This window comes from Balaenoptera physalus (genome assembly GCF_965194825.1).
Source record: "Balaenoptera physalus genome assembly, chromosome: 1".
NCBI lineage: Eukaryota > Metazoa > Chordata > Mammalia > Artiodactyla > Balaenopteridae > Balaenoptera > Balaenoptera physalus.
This window is the reverse complement of record NC_138882.1, coordinates 14,490,389-14,511,272: the sequence shown is the minus strand read 5'-3', so window position 1 is coordinate 14,511,272 and position 20,884 is coordinate 14,490,389.

The window sequence follows — 20,884 nt, the reverse complement described above, 5'->3', positions numbered from 1 at the left end:
AGTGGTTAAGAATCCGCCTGCCAATGCAGGGGACATGGGTTCAAGCCCGGGGCCAGGAAGATTCCACATGCTGTGGAGCAACTAAGCTGTGTGCCACAACTACTGAAGCCCGCGCACCTAGAGCCTGTGCTCCACAACGAGAAGCCACCACAATGTGAAGCCTGTGCACTGCAACAAAGAGTAGCCCCTGCTCACCGCAACTAGAGAAAGCCCGCACACAGCAACAAAGACCAAATGCAGCCAAAAAAAAAAAAAAAAAAAAAACCTAAAAATGGAACTACCACGTGTATCATTTTGAATTATAGTTTTGTCTGGATATGTGCCCAGGAGTGGGATTGCTGGATCATATGGTTATTCTATTTTTAGTTTTCTGAAGAATCTCCGTACTGTTTTCCACAGTGGCTACACCAACTTACATTCCCACGAACAGTGTAGGGGGGTTTCCTTTTCTCTGTACCCTCTCCAGCATTTGTTATTTGTAGACTTTTTAATGATGGCCATTCTGACTGGTGGAAGTGGTACCGAATTGTAGTTTTGAGGTGATACCTCATTGTAGTTTTGATTTGCATTTCTCTAATAATTAGCAATGTTGAGCATCTTTTCACATACCTATTGGCCGTATGTCTTCTTTGGAGAAATATATATTTAGGTCTTCTGCCCATTTTTCTATAGGGTTGTTTTTTGTTGTTGTTGTTGAGTTGTATGAACTGCTCATATATTTTGGAAATTAAGCCCTTGTCAGTCACATCATTTGCAAATATTTTCTCCCATTCTGCAGCTTGTCTTTGTGTTTTGTTTATGGTTTCCTTTGCTATACAAAAGCTTGTAAGTTTCATTAGGTCCCATTTGTTTATTTTTGTTTTTATTTCTATTGCCTCGGGAGACTGACCTAAGAAAACAATGCTATGATTTATGTCTGAGAATGTTTTGCCTATGATCTCTTCTAGGAGTTTTATGGTGTCATGTCTTATATTTAAGTCTTCAAGCCATTTTGAGTTTATTTTTGTGTATCATGAGAGGGTGTGTTCTAACCTCACTGACTTACATGTGGCTGTCCAGCTTTCCCAACACCACTTGCTGAAGAGACTTTTTCCCATTGTATATTCTTGCCTCCTTTGTCGAAGACTAATTGACTGTAGGTGTGTGGGTTTATTTTTAGACTCTATTCTGTTCCATTGATCCATACATCTGTTTTTGTACCAATATCATGTTGTTTTGACTACTGTAGCTTTGTGGTATTTCCTGAAGTCTGGGAGGATTATGCCTCCTGCTTTGTTCTTTTTCCTCAGGATTGGTTTGGTAGTCCTGGGTCTTTTATGGTTCCATATAAATTTTAGGATTATTTGTTCCAGTTTTGTGAAGAATGTCATGAGTAATTTGATAGGGATAGCATTAAATCTGTAGACTGCTTTGGGTAGTATGGCCATTTTAACAATATTAATTCTTCCAATCCAAGAGCAGGGGATATCTTTCTATTTCTTGAGTTGTCTTCAATTTCTATTATTAATGTTTTACAGTTCTCAGCATATGTCTTTCATGTCCCTGGTCAGGTTTATTCCTAAGTATTTTATTTTGGGGGGGTGCAATTTTAAAAGACAATTTTTTTTACATTTCCTTTCTGATATTTCATTGTTGGTATAAAGAAATGCAACCAATTTCTGTATGTTAATCTCGTATCTGGCTACCTTGCTGAATTCATTTATCAGTTCTAGTAGTTTTTGTTTAGAGTCATCAGGGCTTTCTATATATAGTATCATATCATCTGCATATAATGACAATTTTAACTCTTCCTTTCCAATTTGGATACCTTTATTTCTTTTTCTTATTGCTGTGGCTGGGACTTCTAATAATATGTTGAATAGAAGAGGTGAGTGTAGGCATCCTTGTCTTCTTCCAGATTTTAGTGGGAAGGCTTTCAGCTTTTTACCATTTAGTATTATATTGGCTATGGGTTTGTCATAAATAGCTTTTATTATATTGGGATATGTTCCCTCTATACCCACTTAGGTAAGAGTTTTTTTTATCATGAATGGATGTTGAATTTTGTCAAATGCTTTTTCTGCATCTTTTGAGAAGATCCTGTGGTTTTTCTCTTTTCTTCTGTTTATGTGGTGTATCACTTTGATTGATTTGCCTATGTTGAATCATCCTTGTGAACTTGGGATGAATCCTACTTGGTCTGGTGTATGATCTTTTTTATGTATTTTCATCAAAGATATTGGCTGCAATTTTTATTTTTTGGTGGTGTCTTTGGTTTTCAGTATCAGGGTGATGGTGGCTTCATAGAATGTCTTTGGGCTGTTCCCTCCTCTTCACTTTTTTGAAAGAGTTTGAGAAGAATCAGTATAAGTTCTTCTTTATATGTTTTATAGAATTTGCCTGTGGAGCCATCTGGTCCGGGACTTTTGTTTGTAGGGAGTTTTTAAATTATAGATTCTATTTCACGTCTAGTGATCGGTCTGTTCAAATTATCTATTTCTTCTTGATTCAGTTTTGGTGGGCTGTATGTTTCTAGAAACTTGTCCATTTCTTCTAGGTTGTCAAATTTTTTAGCATATAATTGTTCATAATTCCCTTATGGGTTTTTTTGTGTTTCTGCAGTATCAGTTATGTATCTTTTTTCATGTTTTACTTTGTTTATTTGGGTTCTCTCTCTTTTCTTCTTAGTGTATTTGCAGACTCCTTGATAATGGCCATTCTGACCAGTGTGAGGTGAGGCTAGAGTATAACCATGAGTGTGACGGGTAGAGATACTGTGAATAATAAGGTAATCATTGGAGTGGGGGTCAAAGTATTCAGAGACAGGGTTCTGGAAAAACTATCTATATGATGATTGAAAACTTACCAAAGTTATGAGCGTGATTGTGGAGATTAAATTAGAAGCTACAATCTTGAAGGAACAAAGGGAATGAACTGAAGTCTGCAGAGGACTGCAACAAGGATAGTGGGTGAGATAATCTAATGGTTAGAGCTTCAAACCTCCAGTTTTTAAAGGGAAGGGTGGATAAGATTGGAAGAAACAATGTGAAGTAAGACCACCTTCACCACCTCCAGGCCTAGTAGGATAAGGGGTGTAGAAGAGAAAACAGCCTCTGATTGAGAGAGCTGCAAGGGAAGCCCTGTCTTCAGGGAAGAGCCAGGTATTAGGAGAAGTGAATACTCACAGAAGCAATAGAAGATCTGGGAGATTTTTGTAATAATGAACTGTAAGATCCAGAGTGCACAGTGAAAGGGTTTGGAGATCAGGAGATAAAAATCTGATAAGAGATGAGGGTCACTGGGGACAATTGTATTTCTGGTGACGACTGATACAATCAGGAATTGATTGTGTGATGCAATCAGTGCTCAGAGTCTTTAAGGGAGGTTGCATGGAAGAGGCTGTGAATATTGATGGGGTAAACAGGAAAGGCGAGAATGGGGGTGCGGATTGCACAAAGGCACGGATATGAGGACATGGGGATCTTTGGAAACCATTTCAGAGGCTCTGTACCCCAGCTACAACCACAGTGCATAGCTCATTTCGAGGTCATTGTTCTTTCCATTACCCTGTGCTGAATTGTAATGGGTAACATTGGGAGCCTTGGCACTTCTCAGAAGCCAATGGAGGAAGAAGAGCAGTCTTAGCAGGGGCACTTGAGCTTCGGGGGTCTCCTCTTCACTCCTGCTTTTGAAGGCATGGAAGTTTAGAGAGTGGATGGGGCAATGATACTAAGACAAGTGAAGTCCCGGAGCCATTTCTTTTCATTATTTTTCCAACTGCTCCCTGTTGTACACATTACCTTCATCCTCTCCTCTGTTTCAGTTGTATCACTCCTTTTTAGTTTTTACTTACATTATTTTCTCTATCTGTAATGATATCGATCCACTTCTGAAAACCTGACTTTCTCTATCACACTTTTCTTCATGTCCTGTCAGTATCAATTTTTCTCTTCTGCCTTTCTACAGTATTGTATGGCATTATCACCCTCCCAGAGATCACCAGGAAGCATGGTTTATTTGAAAGGAAAGGAAACAAGTAGGTAGAAGAGAATTAGAAATTCCAGTGATGTTAGGGATTTCCCTTATGAGACTCATTTCTCTTATCAGTATTTAATTACAGTTTTGCTGAGCATCTTAGTAGATGTTGCACACATAGGACACAGCTGAGGTTTATCAACTAGCAAGCACATAGGCATTCTTATCTGTTGTCTTGTGAGCTTTTCCACTCTGACCCAGGCACTCTGCATTATCAACATAATATTTTCTCACTTTGCAGCTGCACACCTGCATTATGGCTATGCTCTTAACCTCAGATGAGCTATTAGAATAGGCATCACTGTGTGTCACTGTGTATAGTATTTTATTTATACCTCTGGGAGCTCCATGAAGGTGGGGATACAAATCTTCTTCATACACTCTGTATAATTACACCCAGTACATTCCCCATGTATTTGATAGATATTCATGAATGAATGAATAAATGAATGAATGCTGATTTTTAAAATATTGGTAAAATTGTTACATAAAAGAGTGAACATATCTTAAGGACAAAGTAGGTAACTGAAAGATAGACTTGAAGTTATATCCCAGACCACACTCAAAAAAAACCCAAAAACAATAAACCTAAAATATCAGAAAAAATTGCAGAATTCTTAAAAATTGAAGGAAAAATTCAGAAAGCAGGACATAGCCAATTAGGAATTCTAGAGAGTAAAAATAAAGAGAAGTTAGAAAAGGAAATAATCAAAGGCATGAGTATTTAGATTTAAAAAACTAGTCAAATATTGAGTAGGAATAAAGAATATTAAGAGAGGCTCATTTTTATATTGCTGAAATTTCTGAACTCCAGAGATAAAGTTGAAATTCTAAATGAGTCCAGAAAGAAAAACAACAATAACTGTTATGTAACATAGTATAAAAATCAGAGGCATCAGATTTCTCATTACTAAAATGGGTTCTTACAATGGGTTCTTACATCCTTCTATATCCTGCTGTTTGTAGTGATTTAAATAAATAAAGAAATGGAACGAAAATAATATGTCCAGGCTAATCACAAACAAATATATTGGACTATTCTGAAAATATAAGGAAAGATTCTCAAACTATTAGACAAAGTAACAATAAAATATCATTTTGTACCATTTGAGATAAGATACAGAGCTTTTCTCAAACACTGATAGAGAAAATGTACATGGTTCTTAATTTTTTTTTTTTGGAAAGCAAGATGAAAATATCTAAAAATGTTTAAAATACATAAACCCTTCAAGGATTAAAAATATACACACAAGGATATAAATTGAAAGATCCTTGATAGGAACATAAAATGGGAAAAAATAGTGGCTGAATAAATGATCATATACCTATACTGTTGTAGAATCATTAAAAAATGATGAATCAAATTTTTATACTAGTAGACTTGGAGGGATTTTCATGAGGCATATTAAATAAGAAATGCAAGATGAAAAAGTTTATAATATAATGGATTTTTATAAGGGGGAAAGTAAAACATATGCACTTGTTTGTGTACATATGCATATGAATAAGATGTACCTTTCTATATATCGATACATACAAGTAGTGGCTTGTAGTTGCTTTTGTATTTGTATATAAACTTTGAAAGACTATAGGGGAATAAACACCATTTTGTTACACTTAATGAATAAATTGATTAATAGATTTAGGCAAGGGACATCAGTGGTTACTAAAATTCTTAGATGGAAGGCTAATGGTAAACTGGATATTTTCAGGGCACTGAAGCATCACTCCACAAATAGTTGCTTGTCCTTAAGGGGAAAAAATATAGCATTATAGAGGAAAGTTAAGGCCGTCACAACTCTAGTGTGATCATTTTAGAAATGCTATTAGGATAACCAAGCATTAGGTACATAATGATATGATGCTATAGATTAGAAGAATATGTGATATTCTTTTTTTTTTTTAATTAATTTTAAAATGCACATTTTAAAATTAAAAGTTCACAGCTTGATTAATGTGAACTTCATTAATGTTCCCAAAGTTGAACAGTCACGTATAACAAACATCTAGAAACAAAATAGACCACTGTCTGCCCCACAGAATCTGCCCCCTCTCCCCAATTCCCTAATCCCTCCTCCCCTAAATTATCACCCTTCTGGCTTCCACCACCAACTATAAAGTAAGCTTTCCATATGTGTTTAACCTGAATCTTATTTATCTTATAGGTCTAAATTCCCTTCTAAAGAGAACTTCTCTAAGTTCTTCTAAAAAATAGAAAAACATGCTAAATGACAACATGAGTAAACTATCTAACAACTCCAGAAAATGGTACCTTCTAAAGGACAACTTGCCGTATCTCTGCAGTGACAGCTGGAAGTGGAGAAAAGGAAACAATTGTTAAAAATTTAAAAAGACATAAAAATTACAGTACATTGAATTCATGGTCTTGATTGGATCCCAACTAAAACCAGCTGTAAAATACTATTAAGACAATGGGGGAAATTTGAATTTGGATTGGGTATTTAAGATAGTAAGGAACTATTTTTAACTTTGTTGGTTGTGAAAATTAGTTTGGCCACGTTGAGTAAGTTTTTTGTTACACATTGAAATAGTTAGGGATGAAATGTTATGATATCTATAATATGTTTTAAAATATTTAAGAAAATATCGAGGAATAAGTATAACAAACTGTAACCATTGCCCAATCTAGACTAGATTATAGGTATATGAGTCTTTACCATATTATTCTCTTTTCTTTATTATGTGATTGAAAATTTCTATAATATAACATTTAAAAAAGACACATCAGGGGCACCCATATATTACATAGATTATATCTACTGCAGAATGAGAAGGTATAATTTAAGTAGTGACTCCAGATTTGCCTGCATTATATATTTAAAACATTGTATGTGTCAACCAGAGACATTTTCTTCTTCACCTGACTTTATATATCTATTTTATTGATGTTGTTAACAGTCTAAACCTTTCTAGAGTTTAATCCAAATTTCCTTACAAAGGGTTTCACACTAATAGATATATTTGAACGTGTTTCAATTTCAGTATTACTGGAACCACTTAATAGGTTTTTCCTTCAAACTTCCATTTTCTTGTGCTCTGTAGAAAATCAATATGAAGTTAAGAAGGGATTGTTAGGTAAAATTACAAGGGTTAAATCTTCCTTATGTTTTTTATAGTGGTGCTAAGTAGACTTCTTACTCTTTAATTTCAAAATGGAAGTTTTTGAAGATTGCTTTATATCTGAATCTTTCTTTTATTACACAGGTTCTTTTTCATGTTTAACAGAAAAATATCTCCTTTAACAAGAATGTCTAACAAAAAATATGATTAAATACCAAATATAATTACAAACAATAAAACCAAAAACTGGTAAAGGCCAGAAGCGCTATCAGCTTAATTTATGCTATACTTTCAAATGTCTAGGATATTATTGAACTAGATCTGAGATTACTGTAAAATCTGTACTTTGATAGTGTAGGTCATCTATGGACTATAGATGGTATAAATGCTAATTATTTAGTTGTTTCCTTATAGTAAAATCCTTAAAGTACAAGCACATTTAGGGCTTTATTATTATGATTTTCATAATCTGTTGGGCCTCCAGTCTAAGGTAAACTAAATATTCTTGATAGTTCACTAGTTAATACAGTATATATACTGAGCTTTCTGTTATAAAAATATTATGAAGATTTTATATAGATCTGTAGCTCAGTTTGAACTAGAGAAATAAAATGATTTAAAAGATATAGTTAAGCAATTTGGTATCTTAGATCATTTCAGCTCAGTTAGAACCAATTCATACTCACAGGAATAAGTACCATTTATTGATTTGTTTACTTAAAGATACACATAGTTCCCTTGAAATTTCAATGATCTTAATTGCACCCAGTGACTTTTATTTGGTTGCCTGTTATGGAGAGGTCTCATTGACCTGCTGCTTGTTCTTTTCAGCAAGTGGTGAATTTCAATTAACTCTTTCTCTGCAAAAAAGGAGAAAATTGGTTTCTCTGCACTTCTATATCTGGGATCAAAACAGAAGTCCTGACACTTAGAAAGCCTACTGACAAAGTTATGTTTTAATTTTCTCTTGATGTTTCATTCAGAATCTGTATTCATGGATTTATTTAAATATAAGAATCAATTTATTTATGTGATAAATAATGTGACAAATTATTAATGATAAAAATGCATATATTGTGAAACATTTCATCCCAGGTAATAGAATCAAATGTAGTCCAGATCTTGCAATGGCTGTAATAGAACATTGCTATGTATCATTTTCCTAGATATTGGTTTGCACAGTTTGCTACGAAGATTTCATTAACAATGAATGTGTTTTCCATGTAGAATCATAAGTTATGTGCAACCAACTTCTTTCTTTGTATTGTTTGGATTTAGAAAAATGCAATTTAGAAAAGATCATAGAACCTCTTCTTCCATGCATAAAAGCAATATTTCTAATACAGAAATATTAGAATTAGTCTGAAAATAACAAGAAGCCATGATAAGACAAGAACAAGGTCAGTGCCCTAAGACATATAAAAAGAAATAGTTTCAGACTTACAAGAGAACAAAAGTATAAACTGTTCTTGCTTGATGAGGATACATGTAGCTGTAGAAAACCTATAGTTTTAAATGGAAGCCCCTACAGAGGCCGAGACTGTACTAAAAGTACTCTGAGAAATTTATACCTAAAATAGCTCAGAATTTTAAACTAAGTTTGGCATCTGAGAATGAAAAATAAGATATATAAGAAAAATATAGTTCTTTATGGCCCTAGACCTTTATGACAGTGCAAAAAGAAGTCTCCCAGTAAGGCATTAATCCTAATTAATACTAATTAATTGCTTAACATATCTAAAAAGAGAGGGGTGGGATAACCTGCCAAAATCCTTAAACAGTCAAAGAGCTAGAGTTCAAAGCTATTTCCAGCCTTTGTCTTGCCAAATGGCAAGGGAGGAAAATAATGGTCAATAAATAAGTATGCTTTCCTTTTGGAATCAAGGGAAGCTAGCTCTTCTTTTTTTCTGTCATGGCAAACTATTCCAATCCTACCTAAACTCCAATATTTTGGCTTCCTTTTTACAGTAGTATAGTATAAATGTATATTTAGTTAAATGGACATGATCAGCATTGAGTGAAATACAACTAGTTGACATTATAACTTATGGATATATCTTTTGAAATTAATTATTTCAAATAGGTTTCTAAGAGCTAGATATAATCTGGAATCATTGAAAAAAATAAGTGTTGGAATTTCTAATCTTGAGTACCAGCCTCCAAACTTGGTTCTTAAAGTAGTTCTTTTTAAAAATTTTTATTTTATATTGGAGCATAGTTGATTAACAATGTTGTGTTAGTTTCAGCAAATCAATCAGTTACACATACACATGGATCTATTCTTTTTCAAATTCTTTTCCCATTTAGGTTATTACAGAATATTGAGCAGAGTTCCCTGTGCTATACTGTAGGTCCTTGTTGGTTATCTATTTTAAATACAGTAGTGTGTATATGTCAGTTAAAACTCTGAATTTATCCCTCCCCACCACCTTTCCCCTTTGGTAACCATAAGTTTGTTTTCTAAGTCTGTGAGTCTGTTTCTGTTTTGTAAATAAGGTCATTTGTTATTTTTTTAAGATTCCGCATATAAGCAATATCATATTTGTCTTTCTCTTTCTGACTTACTTCACTTAGTACAAAAATCTCCAGGTCCATTCATGTTGCTGCAAATGGCATTATTTCATTCTTTTTAATGCCTGAGTAATAATCCATTGTATACATGGACCACATATTTTTAAAATTTTTATTGGAGTATAGTTGATTTCCAATGTTGTGTTACTTTCTGCTGTCAGAAAAGTGAATTAGTTATACATATACATATATCCAGTCTTTTTTAGATTATTTTCCCATATAGGTCATTACAGTATAGTGAGCTCCCTGTGCTATATAGTAGGTCCTTATTAGTTGTCTGTTTTATATATAGTAGTGTGTATATGTCAATCCCAATCTCCCAATTTATCCCTCTCCCCCTTTCCCCCGGTAACGATAAGATTGTTTTCTACATATGTAACTCCATTTCTGTTTTGTAAATAAGTTCACTTGTCTCATTTTTTTTAGATTCCACATATAAGCAATATCATATATTTGTCATTGTCTGACTTACTTCACTCAGTATTACAATCTCTAGGTCTATCCATGTTGCTGCAAATGGCATTATTTTGTTCTTTTTTATGGCTGAATAATATTCCACTGTATCTATCCACTGAACATCTTTTTTGTTCATACCTCTGTCGACGGACATTTAGGTTGCTTCCAAGTCCTGGTTGTTGTAAATAGTGCTGCAATGAACATTGGGGTGCATGTGTCTTTTTGAATTATGTTTTTCTCCAGATATAAGCCCAGGAGTGGGATTGCTGGATCATATAGTAGTTCTGTTTTTACATTTTTAAGGAACCTCCATAGTGTTCTCTCTAGTGGCTGTATCAATTTACATTCCCACCAACAGTGTAGGAGGGTTCCCTTTTCTCCACACCCTCCCTCTCCAGCATTTATTGTTTGTAGACTTTTTGATGATGGCCATTCTGACTGGTGTATGGTGATATCTTATTGTAGTTTTAATAATTAGTGATGTTGAGCATCTGTTCATGTGCCTCTTGGCCATCTGTATGTCTTCTTTGGAGAAATGTCTATTTAGGTCTTCTGCCCATTTTTTGATTGGGTTGTTTTTTTTGATACTGAGCTGCATGAGCTGTTTGTAATTTTTAGAGATTAATTCCTTGTCTGTTACATCATTTATAAATATTTTCTCCCATTCTGTGAATTGTCTTTTCATTTTGTTTATGGTTTCCTTTGCTGTGCAAAAGCTTTTGAGTTTAATTAGGTTCCATTTGTTTATTTTTGTTTTTATTTTCATTACTCTAGGAGGTGGATTGAAAAAGGTCTTGCTGCAATTTATGTCAGAGAGTGTTCTGCCTATGTTTTCTTCTAAGGGTTTTATAATTTAAGGCCTTACATTTAGGCCTTTAATCCATTTTGAGTTTATTTTTTGTGTATGGCATTAAAGAATGTTCTAATTTCATTCTTTTAAATGTATCTGTCCATTTTTCCCAGCACCATTTATTAAAGAGACTGTATTTTCTCCATTGTATAGTCTTTCCTCCTTTGTCATAGATTTATTGACCAATCCAGGTGCATGGGTTTATTTCTGGGCTTTCTATCCTGTTCTGTTGATCTATATTTCTGTTTTTGTGTGACAGTATCATACTGTTTTGATGACTGTAGCTTTGTAGTACAATCTGAAGTCAGGGAGCCTGATTCCTTCAGCTCCATTTGTTTTTCTCAAGATTGCTTTGGTTATTCGAGGTCTTTTGTGTCTCCATACAAATTTAAAATTCTTTTGTTTTAGTTCTGTGAAAAATGCCATTGGTAATTGGATAGAGATTGCATTGAATCTATAGATTGCCTTGGGTAGTATAATCATTTTAATAATATTGATTCTTCCAGTCCAAGAACATGGTGTATCTTTCCATCTGTTTGTGTCATCTTCAGTTTCTTTCATCAGCGTCTTTATAGTTTTGTGTGTACAGGTCTTTTGCCTCCTTAGGTAGGTTTATTCCTAGGTATTTTATTCATTTTGATGGAATGGTAAATGGGATTGTTTCTTTAATTTCTCTTTCTGATCTTTTGTTGTTAATGTATGCTAGAGATTTCTCTGCATTAATTTTGTATCCTGCAACTTTGCCAAATTCATTGATGAGCTCTAGTAGTTTTCTGGTAGCATCTTTAGGATTTTCTATGTATAGTATCATGTCACCTGCAAACAGTGACCATTCTTAAAGTATTTCTTTAAGGGCCTGAACCAACCGTTAACTGTCCTGAGAAGAAAATTGAGAAATGCTATTTCTGTCTTGACCTTGTAAAGTCAGGAAACATAATATGTGCCAAATTTGGAGATTCTGTTTTCTTACATTGCTCAGATAATATTTTTGACCTTGATTTGTTAACTTGTGGTATAAAATACTCAAGAAATCTGTACCTAGGAAGATTTGCTCAACTAAAAATTCCCTCTACCTTAGAGAAAAATGAAAGTATATTTGATTTAGTTGTTTTTTCCTCAACTCTGTAGAAGATAACATCTGTTATATAAATAAAATTTGTGAAGACATTACTGTGGATGGTTAGGATTCTTCTAATATGTTTAAACTGAAACTAGAACCTTTTCAGGCAGTTCAAGATGAAAATTTGTGCATTTATGATGCAATCAATGAGGTCTTTTCAGCTCAACTCATGCCAGGAGATATTTCTTCATACTTAGTGGACAAGTTTTGCTTTGCCATGATTAATTTTTTAGCTCGTGTTTATGTTTAAAATTAGTTAATTGAAAAGAAAATGCATGTGATGCACAAGTAACTGAGGCCCATTCTGGGAGATAAAAGGTGAATTCATTCATTCACTTATTCATTCATTCATTTTGGATTTTTTCATATATTCAGTAATATGTAAATAATTATATATGAATTCTTAATAAGTTTCAGGCACTTTCCTAAGTTCTGGTCTTACAATATTGAATAAAAAGAAAGTGGTCTCAGATCTCATGGGTTTAGAAGCTTTGATAAATGAATAAAGTTGAATGAATTAATGATATAAATTCATATTATTTTTCTATATGAAAATATTAGGGACCAACAGTATTAAATAGAATATGGTGAATGGTTAAGAATTTCATCTGTTGCATTTTAAAACTAACATTGTTTTCTAAAAATGAAAGAATGTTACATAACCAAAGCATAGTGAGTCTTTTTGTTAGTTAACACAGCTTGTGATGGACTAACCCAATTAGAGGCCCAAGAGTACTGTTAAATTTAAGAACTAAGATTCCAGCTGCCAATACTCTGTCAAGAATCCAGATGGTGCTTTTGGAAGAACACATTTTCAGTAATTTGGCATCATTTAATTCCATCATTAGTGAACAAGATCTTCATAAATTGAGTGGATTGTGTTATACCAAGAGTTTTAATATATTTATTTTTACCACATTTGAAACTATACAAAATAGGAATATGTATACTTAAGATGAAATAACTTTCTAAGAAAAGTTAATATGTGTTAGTCTTGAAACTACTTCCTTTGAAACTCATTGAATGTCGTGAAGGCAAATGTTTCATCATATTGATCATTGTGTCCCAAATTTTGAGCTTCTTTTTTAGTTGTACTCTTTCAGGTAGGTGATCCAGTCCTAGGAATATGGGAACACTGATTGTATCAGTACAATTTGGGGTGAGGTTAGCATAGTCCTGTTGTGATCCTATCCAAGCATCACACATTGATCTCCCTCTTCTATTCTCTTTGAAATGCCTGAAGCTCTGATGTAATTCCAGCTGAAATTTTTATGCCTCTCAAGCTGCCTTGATGTTCACAATGTTCTTCAGAATGTCAGAGGGCTCCCACATATCCCTAGCTGCCTGTTTTTCTTTACTCACTGTTTATTCAATGATTTTATTGAAGGATTCCAGACTCTATAAACTTAATTTTCACATTCACTGTGATACTTTTTTTTTCTTCCTGTGGGTCCGTGTTACTAGTTGAACAACTTTTACCATCCATTATGGATCTAAACAATTCTCTAAGAAGTATGTAAATAAATGGCTTGAAAGGAGCCATAACCAAACCATGGTGTACTCAACCAATGCCAGAGAGCATAGTAGGGCACTAAGAAGTAAAGGTTATTGGCAGAATGTGTTATAACACTGTTGTAGTTTCCACAGGAAGCAGACTCTGAGATGGAGATTAGTCTGCAGGTGTTTTATTAGGGAACATTTCTGGGATCAACACCAAGGGGAAGAAGGGAAGGAAGCAGGAGTGGGCTAAGGGAAAAATTGTCATGAACTCTTGATGGGAGGCTTCAGCCGGCTCCACAAAGAGCTTGTGAAATAGGAAGCACATTTTAGAATTGTACCCAGTTGGGGCAAGGGCCCCAGGGGTTCATATCCCCATGTCTGACCAGTCATTGGATGTCACTTGACTGTTCCCAGATGGCTTACAGCTGAAGCCTTTCTTTCAGCAGCACTCCCCACAGTCCTCAGTCCTAAGGGAAGATCTGTGATGCCTGGAAGTATCTGTTCCAAATACTCCTTGGCCAGTATTATCCAGTGAAATATTCCACGCTACCACTCATTGACTGAGAGCCTGCAATAGTGCTCAGAGAATGAGGAGAAATACATATCAGTGTTATTTCACGGATTTGTTTCATACACACAAATACATACATGCATATAAATATATATTTGTATATTTTTATATAAAAAATCATTTTAGTATATTGTTTAACTATCACTTATAGTTGTGAATTATATATTCAAATGAACTTATAACTTCATAATCTTGGATGAATAGCACATATTTAAATGGCTGCAAGCACTTCATTACTAGTCTTGTGAAACTTTAAAATATTTCTGCCTTTGTCATGCATTTTTTTTTTACAAAAAAATTTTTTTTTAATTTTCTAAAATGATGTTGAAATTACCAAGCAGAAATTCTGTGACATTTCTATGGTATCAGACTTTAAAAGTGACATGTAATCCACCATGCCGATTTAACAATGGACTCCAGCAATCTTTCAGTCTGATACTTAGACCACCACTGGTCTCGATTAGCTCCAATTTAATGGCAGTCATTCTTTTTTAACATGATCTGATTTAGTGAGGAATGAGCTGGACTAAGTACCAATTCACCTAAGATTGGCCAACAAACAGTAAACAGATGGTAACAACTTTGACTGGATTTACATATGGGCTAGAAATCAAATAATGACTGTACCATAGAAATTTCTATGCTTTTATTGAATTCACTTAATATCTATTGCTTCTTAGGTACCTGTTCAAGATATATTTTTTAGGTTTGGAAAATTATTAATGAAACTCTTATTAAAATGTCACCATTTTATTTATATGTAGATACATATATATATACATGAAGTTATATCATAAATATATACACACATAAATTGCTGAAAATAGTTTTAGATAAGCTAAAAATAATTTGAATATGAAACATATATATTTGAAATTTTGCTTTTCTTAGACATCTTTTAAATTAGTAGTCGATATACATAATGTCATTTTGGTATGGATGAAGTTAATTATGTTAGCTCATTTTGGCTCAGGATTCACTGAGTCTAAATATAAACCATTTAACATGGACACTAGACTGTTTCTCCATATGGGCAAGGACATTATCTTCCTGTCCATTGCTGTGCATTCAGCACCTAGCCCAGTGCTTGTTTAATTTTAGGCTCAAAAAATATTTGTCAAATAAGTGAATAGATGTATATTTAAGTGACATTTATTAAATCTGTAAATATACATTTTATATTTGTGTACATTCTTAATAATACAAAATTTACTGAATAATATTTAGCTCTAGGGTGTGGACAGAGGTGAGTGTATTAGGAGTATATATTCTCTTCCAGAACTTATTTATTGCTGGTCAAACTATAAAACTAAAAATATCTTTTTGAAATCAATTTATGTAAGTTATGGCACAAATAAGTGCACTCATTTCCTGGGTTTAAATTAATTTTGAAAATAAGTAGATGTCTTTGCATCATTTAAAGGTACCATATTTCTTTAATATTTTAAATACTGTGTTACTTGTTAAAGCACTCAACATAATGTCATTGGTGATGTTCTTCATAATTCTTTTAAAACATACTAAATGATATTCTATCTGCATCATTAGGTTACCGTACAACACTGTCCTTTGAGAATATGGTTTTGCTGTCATTTCTAGTTGTAATTACTTCCAACAAAAACTGTACAGGCTTATTGAAATGACTTGATGTGTGAAGGTTGAGAAGACAATGTCTATGATCACTGTAAATATCTGCAGCTTGATCGCATGGCGTGCTTATTTCACATAGGCTCACTCTTAAAAGGTGCCATATTTCTGGGTACGATTTTTTAATCCTCTCCAGCATTTATAGTTTCTCTATAAAAGTCTGAAGTTTGAGATTTCTCGTAACTCAAAGTTTCTCAACCTCAACACTTTTGACATTTTGGACCAGATAATTATTTGCTTTATGGGGGTACAATGCGTTGTGGGATGTTTAGAAACATCTGTTTTCTCCATTTACTGGATGCCAATAGCAACCTCCACCTCAGTTGTGAAAATAAAGTGTCTCCAGATATTGTCAAATGTCATGTGAAGGCAAAATCACCCCTGGTTGAAAACTACTGCATGACTTTCTCTTTAGTGCATGCGTGAGTGTATGTACAGTAGGATTTTCAGGGGAATGTTAGTGTTTCCAAATTTTGCCAGGCTAAAATTAAGAATGAAATGTCAAATGCCACTCAGTTTAAAGAGAGGTGCCCTGGAGCTACCCAAAATGGGGACCAGGCACCTTGCCCGAGGGCTTTCTTGGAGGCAGAACTAGCTCTACTTTCCCACACGTCACCCTAGTCATCCTCTCCCCATATACTGGTCGATAGGAAAAGAGAATGATCAGGTGGATGATTCCTGCACAGATGGGAATGCAGAGCTTCTGAAAAGCTTGCTCACTCAGGAAACTGCTGGAGGGAATCCATGAGAGCTTCTGAAGTATCTGCCTGTGTACTGGGTATCTGCCTGTGTACTGGGAGGGAGTTATATTAGAAGGTAGGATAAATAGTCAAGTGGCTTGACCAGTCACTTACTGATTCTAATGTTTGACTTACACATAAGAGTTATTTGAAGATTCTTATCTTGTGTCTTTGTTTCTTTGCTAGTTTGTTTTTGGGTGTTTGTGTGTATTTTCATTTCTTTTGTGCAAATACCAAAGAGTAAACTTTCTAGATCAAGGAGTGATAGGTGTACATTTAACTTTATAAGAAACTGCCAGAGCTTCTTCCAGAAGACAGCAAAGCCTTCTCTTCATAAGACAGTAACATCACCATGTTAGGCTTTGGTTTCTTTCTCCTCTCTGCCTTCAAACATGGGAGCAACTAGAGCCAGAATGATGGTAGAAGAATATCCGCATATTTAGAATCAGGTATAAGATTGGAAGTTTTAAATAGATCGGACCAAGTTTAACTGACAAAACTGACTAGAAATTAGTAAAATCTGTCACAAATAATACTATAGTACAGGAGATGAAGATATGACAAACCACGGTATTGGGTAAAAATAAAATTCTTCTATATTTATGCCTCAAAGAGTTAGTTAAGACTATGGAATAAACTTGTTTCCCACAGTACACACAGACACACACACACACACACATATGCTAGTGTGTATGTGACAAAGCTCAAATATACAGTCAAAATTCAGAAATGAAGCATTAAAATCTTTATTTTTTTAAATAGATCTTACCTTAGCTTTGGAGCTGCCATTTCTTCTCATGGAGTAAAAAACCAGAAACAAAACTCTACCTGATAAGCATGACTTTTTAAATTTAAAGCTCTGTCACTTTGGGGTTAAAATTATTATTTTTAGGTAAAATTAACTCAAATTTAATATTCAAACCCAACCAATTTAAGACTAATTTTTTCTCTCTTCTTACTTCTTCTCTACCCAGAGTGAGGCAAATGAAGTATTCAGGGCATCTGCATAGCCCTGATATCAGTGAAGGGGCATCGGGTCCATGGAGGCCATAGTCTGCGGTCATGCTTAGTTGTACAATCACGCTTAAATTTTTAGCGTCATCCTGCAGCCTCAGTCTATGTGCTGCTCAAGTCTCCACAGCTGATACATTGCTGGTAAATTAACTCTCAGGGAGCCCAGAATTGTTCCCTAATAATAGCCTCAACCAGTGCTTCATAGTGTCACTGGTAGCTGAACTCAGCTCTGTCCTTCCCCTGGTTCCCTAACTTTAAGCTATTTATGCAGAACTTCTTATAGTCCAGCTTTGGGCAGTTTTATTTTTTAAAAATTTTAACTCAGGCCTTCATAGGCATGCTTTAAATTAGTTTGTTTAACAAATACCAGGTGACATTTTTCTTTTAGAGTTATTGCTAATGCTGATTGCAGTTTTTCCTATATTGGATTGGCCAAAAAGTTCGTTCGGGATTGCCTGTAACATCTTTGAAAAACCCGAACGAACTTTTTGGCCAACCCAATATTTGCGCTCCACTTGATAAATCCTTTATATATACAACTTCTTTACAAGTTTTAACCATGTAGTCAAACAGACATTTTCAGGATCTGTTAATCATTAAAGTACCATTCCACCATTATTTGAAGTCCCCCACCAAGTTTTGTTAGATCTGTTTTCCACTCAGCACCTAATTTTGCAATGCAACGGCATTTAGAAAATGGATTTTACAAAACTCAAGGTAAATGATACACATAAGTAAATACAGTAAAGTAAGAAATTTATAACATTTATATATGAAAATTACAACACTACTAAAAGCAAAGCAATGTGTCCTTTATCATGCTGTTTGCCCTGAAAAAAAAATGATTTCTAAAGAAATAAAAGTATTAGATATAGGAAGAGAGATCAGAAGGACATGATGACTGTAATTGTTTTATATTCTTAAAGCATTTATGACAATAAGGTATTCAATATATCGTCAGCATTCCCAATGTTAATTATTCATAAAAACAACTTTGGCATCCATCCAACTGTAAATGTAATTAATTTGCTTCTGTCCTTCAGATACAAAATAAAATCCATGTTGTAATTTTTTCCTCAAGAAAAAAAATTGAATTTTAATTTTTTCAAAGAATCAATTCTAATTTTTTCTACTAAGGTATTTGTCAAATATAACACATAAATATTAAGAATATTTTTTGTTAATTTTTCAATCATTGACTAATAATATCTTATCCTTGTGCTTGCTTCAGCAGCACATATACTAAAATTGGAACAATACCGAGAAGATTAGCATGGCCTTGTGCAAGAATAATATTCTATCCTTTTAAGGAAAAAACTTCATGGAAATTAAAATTGAATAAGATGTGTTAGAAAATACTGGATTATTTAAAAATTATAAGTACATATTTCAGTTAGCTCTGTTGCCTAATTTTTTTGCTTCTTATAGTACACAGGCATACCTCAAAGATATTGTGGGCTTAGTTCCAGACCACTGTAATAAAGTGAATATTGCAATAAAGTCAGTCATATAAATTTTTTGTTTCCCAGTGCATATAAAAGTTATGTTTACACTATGCTATTGTCTATTGTATGCAATAGCATTATATCTAAAAAACCAATGTACATACCTTAATTAAAAAATTTATTGCTAAAAAAATGCTAACCATCTGAGCCTTCAGCATGTCCTCATAGTACCATCAAAGATCACTAATCACAGATCACCATAACAAATATAATAATAATGAAAGGGTGAAATATTGAGAGAATTACCAAATGTGACACAGAGACAGTAACTAAATGCTGTTGGGAAAATGGCACTGATAGACTTAGTCAACACAGGGTTGCTGCAGACCTTCAATTTGTAAATTGCAATATCTGTGAAGCACAGTAAAGCAAAGTGCAATAAAACAAGGTATGCCTGTAATGTTCTCCTCCATAATTTTGGTTATTCATAAGCACTGATGAGAACATTGCTGGCTTCTTTATATCAGTGTTTGCTATACAATCGTTTTGACTTTTGTATATGCTTAAAATTTTTTACACAAAAATATTTGAAAAGTATTTTGTTCACATTGTGGAAATATCCTGGATCTCATTTTTGCTGTGTAATGATATTACCATTAACTTAGCAGCTTGAAACAGCACAAGTTTATTTTCCCAATGTCAGTGGTCAAGAATCTGGGTATGATTTAGTTGAGTTTTCTGTTTTAAGGTCTTACAAGTCTGTTATCAAGGACATGCTGGTTAGGGCTGTGGTGTCATCTGAGGTTCAACTGAGGAAGGATGCACTTCCAAGTTCATATGGCTGTTGGCAAGATTCAGTTCCTTAAGCTCTGTCATCCTGAGATCTTTAGTCAGCTGCTTGCTGTTGGCTGGAAGCCACATTCAGTTCCTTATCACTTGGACCTTTCCATAGAGCAGCTTAAATGCCAGCAAGGGTGAGAGTTTTCTAGTAAGACAGAGGTTGTGAGTTATGATCTTAATCTATATTTCTCTTTTTGCACCATTTCTGTACTGTTTTGATTAGTGTAGCTTTGTATTATAAAGTCAGGGAGCCTGATTCCTCCAGCTCCGTTTTTCTTTCTCAGAATTGCTTTGACTATTCGGGGTCTTTAGTGTTTCCATACAAATTTTAAAATTTTATGTTCTAGTTCTGTGAAAAATGCCATTGGTAATTTGATAGGGATTGCATTGAATCTGTAGATTGCCTTGGGTAGTATAATCATTTTGACGATATTGATTCTTCCAATCTAAGAACATGGTATATCTCTCTATCTGTGACATCTCATCACCTTTGCCATATTCTCTGATTAGAAGCAAGTCATGGGTCCCACCCACACTTAAAGAGAGATTGCACAGGGCATGAATACTAGGAGATGAGGAAAATGGGAAGCCATTTTACAGTTTGTCTTTCAAGCCAATTAACAATTTATTTTCATTGATTTTAGAGAATAGACTTATTGCACAACCGTTTGAAGTAATTTCATAATAGTTATGTTTATGTGCAACTTCAGCTCCCAGAGTACATATGGTATGTAGTCCTTGAATATTCACTGGCATGGTCTGTGGGTAAGCTCACCTGTAGGAAATGCATTATTTCATCTATTTTCTGGTTAAAGGGGATGAGACATAACTTGGTTTGACTAACGATTATGTGTCATGTATTGGCATGGGGATATTAGGTCTTATTTAATCAGTATGGATATTGCAAAATTTATCATCTTTTTATATCTGGCTAGAAAAAATCAAATTCATGCATATGTACATGCATAAGTAAACAAAATATAAATAGCTGCCCTCCTTTGGCAATAAAAAGGTTGGGTAGGATGAAAGAAAAAA